Consider the following 11,334-nt stretch of genomic DNA (forward strand, 5'->3'; position numbering starts at 1 on the left):
GCAACTCAACACCTCCTTAGGAGATTTGAGTTCCAACATGGAGCAACTAAGGATGGAGCACCAAGAGCATTCCATTATCCTCCATGAAATTAGAGAGGACTAAAAAGCCATAAGGGAGGAGCAACAAAGGGAAGGAGGAGACATTGAGGAGCTCAAGCACTCCATAAGATCTTCAAGAGGAAGAACTAGCCGCCATCACTAAGGTGGACCCGTTCTTTAATTTCCTTGTTCTTATTTTTCTATTTTTGTATTTTTATGCTTTATATTTGACTATGTTTTAGCTTCATTACATGATCATTAGTGTCTAGTGTCTATGTCTTAAAGCTATGAATAATTCCATGAATCCTTCACCTTTCTTAAATGAAAAATGTTCCTAATTACAAAAGAACAAGAAGTACATGAATTTCAAATTTTATCTTGAAATTAGTTTAATCATTTTGATGTGGTGGCAATACTTTATGCTTGAACAGTGCATATTTTTTATAGTGAAGTTTATGAATGTGAAATTTGTTGGCTCTTGAAAGAATGATGAAAAAAAGAGAAATGTTATTGATGATTTGAAAAATCATAAAATTGATTCTTAAAGCAAGAAAAAGCAGTGAATAACAAAGCTTGCGAAAAAAAATAGTGGCGAAAATTAAAAGAAAAAAAGAAGAAAAAAAAGAAAAAGCAAGCAGAAAAATCCAATAGCCCTTAAAACCAAAAGGCAAGGGTAAAAAGGATCCAAGACTTTGAGCATTAATGGATAAAAGGGCCCAAAAGAACAAAATCTTGGCCTAAGTGGCTAAATCAAGTTGTCCCTAACCATGTACTTGTGGCATGAAGGTCCAAGTGAAAAGATTGAGACTGAGTGGTTAAAGTCGTGATCCAAAGCAAAAAGAGTGCGCTCAAGAACTCTGAACACCTCTAACTGGGGACTTTAGCAAAGCTGAGTCACAATCTGAAAAGGTTCACCAAGTTATGTGTCTGTGGCATTTATGTATCCGATGGTAATACTGGAAAACAAAGTGCTTAGGGCCACGGCCAAGACTCAAAAAGTAGCTGTGTTCAAGAATCAACATACTAAACTAGGAGAGTCAATAACACTATCTTAATTCTGAGTTCCTATAGATGCCAATCATTCTGAACTAACAGGATAAAGTGAGATGCCGAAACTATTCAGCAGCAAAAAGCTACTAGCCCCGCTCATCTAATTGGAACTAAGCTTCATTGATATTTTAGGATTTATAGTATATTCTCTTCTTTTTATCTTATTTTATTTTTAGTTCCTTAGGGACAAGCAACAATTTAAGTTTGGTGTTGTAATGAGTGGATAATTTATACGTTTTTTGACATTGTTTTTACATAGTTTTTAGTATGTTTTAGTTAGTTTTTATTATATTTTTATTAGTTTTTATGCAAAATGCACATTTCTGGACTTTACTATGAGTTTGTGTATTTTTCTATGATTTCAGGTATTTTCTAGCTGTTGAGGGATCTGAGCAAAAATCTTATTCAGAGGCTGAAAAAGGACTGCAGATACTATTGGATTTTGACCCTCCTGTACGCGAAATAGGTTTTCTGGAGCTACAGAAGCCCAATCGACGCGCTCTTAATTGTGTTGGAAAGTAGACATCTTGGACTTTCCAGCAACGTGTAATAGTCTATACTTTTTTCAAGATTGAATGGCCCAAACTGGCGTCTAAACGCCGGTCAGAGACCCTTTTCTGGTGTAAAATGCCAGAACTGGCACCAAAGCTGCACGTGAAAGCTTCAATGCTCAGCCCAAGCACACACCAAGTGGGCCCCGGAAGTGGATTTCTGCACTATCTACATATTTTTGTAAACCCTAGTAACTAGTTTAGTATAAATAGGACTTTTTACTATTGTATTAATATCTTTAGATCATTTTTGAGATTATCTTTGGATCACTTTTGATCTCTTGAACACGTTTTGGGGGGTGGCCATTCGCCCATGCCTGAACCTTCATCACTTTTGTATTTTCAACGGTGGAGTTTCTACACCTCATAGATTAAGGTGTGGAGCTCTGCTGTTCCTCATGAATCAATGCAAAGTACTATTGTTTTTCTATTCAATTCACGCTTATTCTTATTCTAAGATATTCACTTGTACTTCAACCTGATGGATGTGATGATCTGTGACACTCATCATCATCCTCTCTTATGAACGCGTGCCTGACAACCACTTCCGTTCTATCTGCGAGAGCTTGAGTGTGTATCTCTTGGGTTCCTGGTTCACGACACATGATTCCCTCTCCTGACAATAGAGCCTTTCAATTCTGTGAAATCAGAGTCTTCGTGGTGTAAGCTAGAACCAATTGGTAGCATTCTTGAGATCCGGAAAGTCTAAACCTTGTTTGTGGTATTCCGAGTATGATCTGGGATGGGATGACTGTGACGAGCTTCAAACTCATGACTATTGGGCGCAGTGACAGTGCACAAATGGATTATTGGATCCTATTCCAACACAAGTGAGAACCGACAGATGATTAGCCCTACGTAACCCGTAGCCGGACCATTTTCACTAAGAGGACAGACGGTAGCCAGTGACAACGGTGATCCCCCAACATACATCTTACCATGGAAAGGAGTATGAATGATTAGATGAAGGCAATAGGAAAGCAGAAGTCAGGAGCAACAAAGCATCTCCATACGCTTATCTGAAATTACCACCAATGAATTGCATGAGTATCCCTATCTTATTTTATGTTTTATTTATCTTTTAATTATCTAAACTCTCATAACATTCTGAATCCGTCCGACTGAGATTTACAGGATGACCATAGCTTGCTTCAAGCCGACAATCTCCGTGGGATCAACCCTTACTCACGTAAGGTATTACTTGGACGACCCAATGCACTTGCTGGTTAGTTGTATCAGAGTTGTGTATCACAATTTCGTGCACCAGTAGTCATAGTTAAGTTTTATCATGTTTTAGGTTAGAATTCTAGAGAGATAAGCTCTCTCTTCTCTCTAGAAATTAGGGTTTTAGATGACTTCTTTTTATAGATTTAGGTTTCAATTATTATTTTGATTTACTTTTCTTTACTATTTCTTGTTCTTACATCTTGGTTCTCTCAGTTTCTATGGTTAATTTTCCTTTTATGTCATATTTACATTTATGAGCACTTTGTTAACTCTCATTTTCATTAATACAATTTGATGTTTCATGTTATTATTGCTTTCTTTAGTTGTTATTGTCATTTTCTTGTTTTTGGTAATTTTAGATTTTATTATTTCTTGCACTTTTATCATGCTTTCATTTTATGCCTTCCAAGTGTTTGATAAAATCTTGGTTGGATTTTAGTGTAGATTTTTGTACTCTTGGTTTGGGTTGAGTAATTGGAGACTCTTGAGTTATCAAACTCTTTTGTTGATTGGTGATTGAGGATTGATAGTTGGCTTGAATTTCACAAAAGCTAATCCTTGATTAGGACTTCTGGACTAGAGTCAATTTTGCTCACTTGACTTTCCTTTATTTGTTAGAAGTTGACTAAGTAAAAGCAAGAGACAATTACAATCACAATTGAGGGTGATAGTGAGGATAGTGCTTCTAATTCTCTTTCTTTGCTAAAAGCTTTCTTAGTTATTAGTTTATTTTCTTGCCATTTTACTTTCTTGTCTCTTATTACAAAACCCCAAAATATACCTCATAACAAATATTAAACACACCTCCCTGCAATTCCCTGTAATTCTTATTGGATTTAAACACACCTCCCTGTCAAGTTTTTGGCGCCGTTGCCGGGGAATTGCAAATTTGTGCCTTATTATTGGTTATTGTGAATATTGTGAATATGTTTGCCTTTTGATTCTTTGTTAGTTGTTGCTAATTTTAGGAGTTTATTTTCATTATTTCTTGTTAGTGTTTGTTTTTTTTTTTCTCTTGCTATCATGAATTCTCACCCCTTTAGCTATGAGTTTGGTTGTAACTATGTTATAGGAGATGAGACTTACAATGAGAACATGCATCAAGGATGGGACAATCAAAAGTGGAAAGAGCCTCAAGCATTTGATCAACCTTCATGGCAACAACCCTCTCCAATGCACTATATAGGTATAAAACTAATTAATGAATTAATAAAATTAATAAAATAATGATTAATTTAAAAAAAAATTAAAAAAGGATTATTAAGAAAAAATAGAACAAACGTTTATGTAATTATTTAATTATAATCGAGTTAACCGGCTCAACCAATAACTCAATGATTGAACTAGTGATCTAATGCTTGAATATTCTGATCAAATTCATTATCAGTTTAGTTTTAATAACTATGATATTTATTCACATCTTATTCTTTTACAACAAAGAAAAAAAGATATATATATATATATATTATCTTTCTCTTTTTCTTAATGATAGAAGCGTGGAGTTTTACTACAACAAAAATGTTGAATATCGTCTGAGGTTAGTGACAGGTTTACTGGTATATTTGGCAATAAATTCATGGGGTAAAAAGTTACCGTCAAATTCGGTTTTCCAACAGTAAATTCTTTAGTAATAATTGGAGGGAAAAAAGAAAAATTGACGCAATCATTATCGTTGAATTTAGGGGCAAAAAATATGACCTTTTTAATTAAATGAAACACGCCATTTTGGTTATAGGTTATGCGTTACTGATGGATTTTTCCGATGGTAAATTTGACCCTCAATTCGAATTTGTGAACCCTTCCCCTCTATTTCTGTAACGTCATCAACCTCACTTCTCTCTCCCTTTCTCTTTCTCTCTCGCTATCAGCCCCCCATCGCCACCATTCACTGCTGTTTGCCGTTGTCGACCGCTTCCCACAACTCCAGCTATCATTGCTGTTGAGAAGCATCCACCTGGAGCTTCTTTCTGTCATGGAGGAGCTTTTTTCTCCCGTGTAAGTTGCTACCTCCGTTGTTCGCTACCGCTGTCACTTGCCTCCGTCAGCTGTGATGGTACGCTTTCTCTTTCATCCAGGTATGCCTTTTTTCCTTCCTTCTATTTTTTTCTATTGTTAGTATTTCCTAAACCCTAACTCTACACTTCTCTTTTTCTATTTTTATCTTGTTAATTAATTGCTTGGTTTCTGTTGCTTTTATTATAATTTTGGATTTGTGGATTAAAGATAAAATTAAGATAGGTCTTTTACTTAAAGATGCAGATAATTAAATGGTTTATGGAGGTATAACTTTTTGACTATTTCATGAAAATGACTAAAACTATTTAAAATATTTATGTTTTAAAATACCATTCTCAAAGGAAAAATAACTAAAGACTTAATTTAAGTTATTGTAAAAAATTCACTCAAAATAAGGTAACTTTTAAACTTGTTGCTTTGATTTGGAAAATATAATGATGAATAAAATACTTTAACATCAGAGCTGCTGTAAGTTCAGGGTTATGTAGTAAATGCTCAAAATCTATTTTTTTAGCAATCTTCAATGGATTACTCAACTTATCTGTGACCTCATGTGTACGTATTTGGCAAAAATGATTTTTCTGGTGCTGTACTTACTGCCTACTTATTATTCTACTTGCTATCTCAAGTGTGAATGATTTCTTCATTTGGGAAATCTTACTCCATGTAAGGTGACTGTTGTTAACTCTATGTATATAGTTTACATTGTATAAAATTTGGCAGCTTTCACTGACTGCTAGAAATAAATATCATCAGTAGCTATAAAGCACTTGCAAAATTTATATTTTGCTAGTCATCTATTATGATGAAACAAAACTGTGCCCAAATTCAGATAATATGGTATCAGTTGAACTTTAATATGAGACCAATCAACTTTTGCTTGATCTTAAGTTTGATTTAACTTAATTACAGTATGGATAATATCAATGAAGGCTTATGGCCTCACTTCGATGAAAGAAATAGAAAAAGGACTTGCTTTGAATGACTATATTAAAGATTGTATCTGAATTCCCTTCTAGTTTTATTGAATTTGGTATCATAAGCATCAAATTGCATCCGATTGAGTTCCATTACTGAACTAACTATGTCTCTTATAGTTTATTTTACTTACTTTAGTCCTAGTTTATTATCGTGATCTATGTCTATAATTTTAATTTGGATTGGTTTTTTAAATGCAAGCAACATCTTTTGTTTAACAGTCACATATGCACTCTCTCATAGTCATAGCTTATTAAAGATTTTTTTCCTAATTTGTTTCTTAAACTATATTATTAGGTAGTATACTACCAAAATTATGTTCTGGTGAACAAATAAAGGATCTTTTAAGGAAAAACAATTGCAAGAGAGCGGTATTCTTAGTGAAAAAGCTTGATGCTAAAGGTGAAATGCCAAAAGATTTGCTCTTATTTGTTCATGCTATGCTATGTTATATAATGCTTTCATAAGTTTCAAAGTTTTGTTGCTTGTTTGTTCTCACTTCTGGGTTCTGTCTGGTCATTTCCTTTACATTTGAATTTTGTTAGTTTAAAAATTATTAAATTTAAATTTTTAAAATTATATAGTAAATTTTCAAAATATTTTTTTTAAAAAAATTCAAATCTAAGTTTACTGTCAGATTTATTGACGTTTAAATCTACCGGTAACTATTAATTTAATTATTAATAATAAATTATATATGACCGTAAGATTTATCGAAAAAAATCCGACGATAATAAACTCCAGAATTTCACCAATTAAAAATTTATATCTGCTGGTAAACAGTTACTGGCGATATTTATACCGTCAAATTTATTCTGCCACTAAATTCGATAGCAAACAAGTTATCACAAATTCGTTTTAGTAAATCTACTGATATCCAACGGTATCCGATGACTTTCTTGTAGTATTTTGAGCTTGATAATTTGTGTTATGAGATATGTGAGATATAGAAATATTCATAATATTTTTTATTTTAATTTGACATTTTATATAACATGATTATTGGACAGTATATAATGAAGACTTAATTGAAATTGTTTTACACTATAAGAGTTTAATTGAAAAGTTTTAAACTATAATAATCTAATGTACTATATATATTATTAATTTTATAATTAAATTGTGTCACATGTTACTTTTTTATTACAATTGAAAACAAATTTTTTTCTCCAAAATTAAAGAGTTTTTCCCTCCTTTCTCTCTTTTTCACTATCTCTCATTCTTTCACCCACCCTATCTCTCTCATATATCATTATCAATGACTAATTACAAATTTGATAATAAAAATGTGCAACATGACCTTCTCTAATTTGCATTAAAAATAAAATTAAAATATTAAAATTGAAATTAAAATGTAGCTATATTATATATTACTAACTAATTTAATAACCAAAAGGCTTTTTTACTTAAATAAATGAAAGACAAACTAATTTTACTTGATTCCCCTAAAACAAATTTTCCAACGTGTTTCCCCTCTTCCATATATTATGTAAGTCCTCATAGGGTGATAAGAATTATAGAATATGTTAAACATGGCACCCTAGGTTGATTTATGCATGTATTGCATTTGAGAAAAAGCCATAAATCGTGCCAAGGCAAGAGGGGTTACAGTTACACAAAAATTATCCCTCCTTGCCATGATTCAGGTGAAGTTGGACTAAGCATAAAGGCTTGCCATGATTCATGTTTAAAAGCAAACATTGGGTAGCCTGGCACAATTCACGTTTGGAAATGTAACCCTTAAGGCCCAAGGACAATTAAAGCTTGAAGAGTAACCCTAATGTGGCTGCAAAGAGTTATTGCTTGAGGCATTCCCTCAACACATTGCGGCGAGTAATGTTAGTGAGGGAGGAGCCACCACATTCGGCCAGATTTGGGAGAGAAGGGTTGGGAGGAAGGCAAGCCAAACCAGTGGAGGAGATCGCAGTGAGCGGAGGCTTCGAGCGTTCACCAGCGATGGTGCAGCAGTGGCGAGGCCAGATCCACCATTGTCTGGCATATTAAGGCACAGAGCGATGGGTTGTCTAGCGGAGTGGGAGGTGTCCGTCTTGGGAGAAGAATGGCGGCTAACCAAGGAGATATGTACCGCCTTAATAGTATTGTGCATGTTGCCAGATTTATCGATGATGAGGTTAGTCATTGGACAGTAAACTTAGTCGAGTTGGTTGATGTCATGGCTATTTTGGCTACACTCATATGTTGATGAATAGTAGTTTGAATATGCATGTTATAACATTTTTTAATAAGGATTTTGTGATTTTTACTGTTTAATGATTTCGTAGGTTCTTGGTTGGGTTAAAAGATGTTAGACTTTGAAATTTTTAATGATGCATGGATAAAGTGGTCGATAATAATATGGTTGTGATGTTAGTGTGGTGATAATCGTTTTCTTGTGCTACTTGAAGTGTGATATTTTTTATGAATAGGGATAATGTGAACTTTTTAATTTCAGAAGATTGTTGGATAACATTTTATACTGAGCAATTTTTTTTATATAATGACCAGTTAAATTGTTTTACTAATATTTGTGTTTTATCAGCCAACTCGATGCATTCAGAGTGTTTTTAGGCAACAAAAGATGATCCTGCATGATCGCATACTGCCGTACTTAGATCATGCCAATTTGTTACATGTTGCGAGGTTGAATGATTATTGGTTTAAGCTTGACGAGCCAGTGATAAGTGCATTCGTAGAGCGATGGCTGATGCATAAGCACCTTCGCTGTCTTTTCCTTGTAAATTTGCACTTGAATTGCTAAGTTTAATCAAAATTTAATATATTTTAGACACTATGAATGCTACTTTGAGTTGTGTGCAATTCTGTTTATTTCAAGTGGCATTTTTGATGAATTTCACGGAGTTTAAGTCAAGGCTAGAGAATGGAGAGAGTGAAGAATCCATGCTGCCCCCTTCTTGCTGAACATGAAATTATTCAAGTTTAGTGCCAGCATCACACCTCCCAGGGAATACACGCGTGAACTCCACGCTAAACTTGACAATGGTCAAGTTCAACGCCAACATGAAAAGCCCCAAAGGAAGTGCCTTTGCCTCCTCCACGCTGAACTTGAGATTTCTCAAGTTCAGCGCTAGTCCAACGTACCAAAGGAACATCTTGTGCATCACTCCATGCTGAACTTGAGAATTCCCAAGTTCAGCGTGGATTCAAGGAAAACAAAGGAAGCACACTGCCCTCATCCACGCTAAACTTGAGAATATCCAAGTTCAGCGTGGACCTAAATGAATCACATGGTCCCCACGCTCCACTTGAATGCTTGCGAAGATCATTATTTATTCTAATTAAACTTCAAAATTATTTTTAAAATAGGAAAAGATATTATTTATCTTAAGTAATTATAACTTACATTAATTAGAATTAGATATAAAAGGGAAAGAGAATCAGCCCTTCGGGCTCTTCTCTTCTCCTCTACCTCATTCGACAATTTACAGTTTTTGAGAATCCTAGTTTTCTCTCTGAACCATGAGCAACTAAACCTCCATTGTTAAGGTTAAGAGCTTTGTCTATTGTGGATTGATACTATTATTTTTTCTATTTTAATTCATGTATTAATTTATATTTCAAGAATTATTTTCGTTCTTTATCTTATGAATTTGGGTGGTACGAAAGTATGACCTTGGTTCTAAATGAGTTCTTGTATAACTTGGAAAAGCTCTTTACTTGGACAACAACTTGAAAACATATTCTCCTAAACTTCTAATTATCTAGACTTAATGGGATACATGACATATAATCCTCTTATATTTGCGTCATTAGGGTTTCTGTGGCATATAACTAGAATTGAATTTCACCCTCTAATTGGAATTAAGTGACCATGGAATTAATGGTTGATGAATTTTAGAGGAGACTAAAAAGGTCTAAGGAATTAGGGTTTAGTCACATATAATTTGCCATGAATTAAATCTTGCATGATTAAAATAGTGAGTAAGAAAAGTCAATCCAAAAAATAGATAACTCTGAAGCCTTAACTGTTTCTCCATATATTGTTCACTACTTGTTTACTGCTTGCTTTTCTGATATTCTGAATTTACTGTTAATGCGTTTGAACTCAAAACATCATTTTCTGTTTGTCTGACTAAGCCAATCACTCAATCATTGTTGCTTGATCCATCAATCCTCGTGGGATCGACCCTCATTCACCTGAGGTACTACTTGGTACGACCCGGTGCACTTGCCAGTTAGTTTGTGGTTGTAAATTCCGCACCAAGTTTTTGGCGCCGTTGCCGGGGGTTGACTGTGATTGACAACTATTAGTTGTTTGATTGCTTAGATTAGGCATTTTAGTTTTAATTTTATTTAATTTTTGCCTTATTATTTTCAAAAATTAGTGCTAATATTTTTCCTAAATTTCTGAAATTAAGTTTGGTGTTCCCTAGTTATTTTATTTTAATTTTTTTATTTATTTAGCTCCATAATTTTGAAATTTTTTTTCCTAAATTTACTAGTAATTTTTTAATTTTATTTCTTTATTTTATTTAGTATTTTTATTTTATTATTTTACACAAGTTACCTCACAGAAAAATCTCTACACTCTGACGTAGAAAGTCCCATCTTTTCTTGTTTTCTGTCTGTTTATGAGTAGGAACAGGGACAAGAAATCTCTGTTAGACTTTGATCCTGAACCTGAAAGAAATTTGAGGCGGCATTTGCAACAAGCAAGACTTTACAAGGCTGCAGAGTCCAAAATGGATCATAAAAATGCCGCTATTGCCAATGCGGCAACTCCAGTTGGGAATGAGCAACCTAGAAGAGTGCTTGGCTCTTACACTGCTCCTAATGTAAACCTTTATGTCAAAAGTATTGTGGTGCCTCCTATAGCTACAAACAACTTTGAACTGAAGCCACAACTAATCACTCTTGTGCAACAAAATTGCCAGTATCATGGACTTCCTCAGGAAGACCCGAATCAATTTATTTCTGATTTTCTGCAGATTTGTGATACTGTGAAGACCAATGGAGTGAATCTTGAGGTATACAAACTCATGCTCTTCCCATTGCTGTGAAGGATAGAGCAAAGTTGTGGTTAGATTCTCAACCCAAGAAGAGTCTGGATACTTGGGATAAGATTGTCACTCAATTCCTGACTAAATTTTCCCACCTCAAAAGCTGACTAAGCTAAGGGTGGATGTTCAAACTTTCAGACAGAAAGATTGTGAGACCCTTTATGAAGCTTGGGAGAGATTCAAGCTACTGACTAGGAAATGCCCTCCAAACATGTTCTCTATATGGACTCAATTGGATATCTTTTGTGAGGGCTTATGTGAAATGTCCAAGATACGCTTAGTTAATTCTGCAGGTGGCTCTTTGCACATGAAGAAGATACTAGAGGAAACCACTGAGCTTATTGAGTTGGTTGCTATCAACCAATACTTATATTCCTCCAACAGGAATCCTATGAACTCTGAGATCTCTCAAAAGAGAGGCATTTTAGAAGAGGAAGCTGTTGATGCTCTTCTAG

General features: G+C 34.3%; 1 non-coding gene across 1 annotated transcript; it reads right to left on the bottom strand.

The window, feature by feature from the left end:
- Nucleotides 1-10,989: 10,989 nt before the first annotated feature.
- Nucleotides 10,990-11,095, bottom strand: LOC112700409 (small nucleolar RNA R71). The gene has a single exon (XR_003153316.1). It is a non-coding gene; the product is annotated as a small nucleolar RNA R71 (small nucleolar RNA).
- Between the last annotated feature and the right edge of the window lie 239 nt (nucleotides 11,096-11,334).

The sequence above is a fragment of the Arachis hypogaea genome, chromosome 6 (assembly GCF_003086295.3).
Source record: "Arachis hypogaea cultivar Tifrunner chromosome 6, arahy.Tifrunner.gnm2.J5K5, whole genome shotgun sequence".
Taxonomy (NCBI): domain Eukaryota; kingdom Viridiplantae; phylum Streptophyta; class Magnoliopsida; order Fabales; family Fabaceae; genus Arachis; species Arachis hypogaea.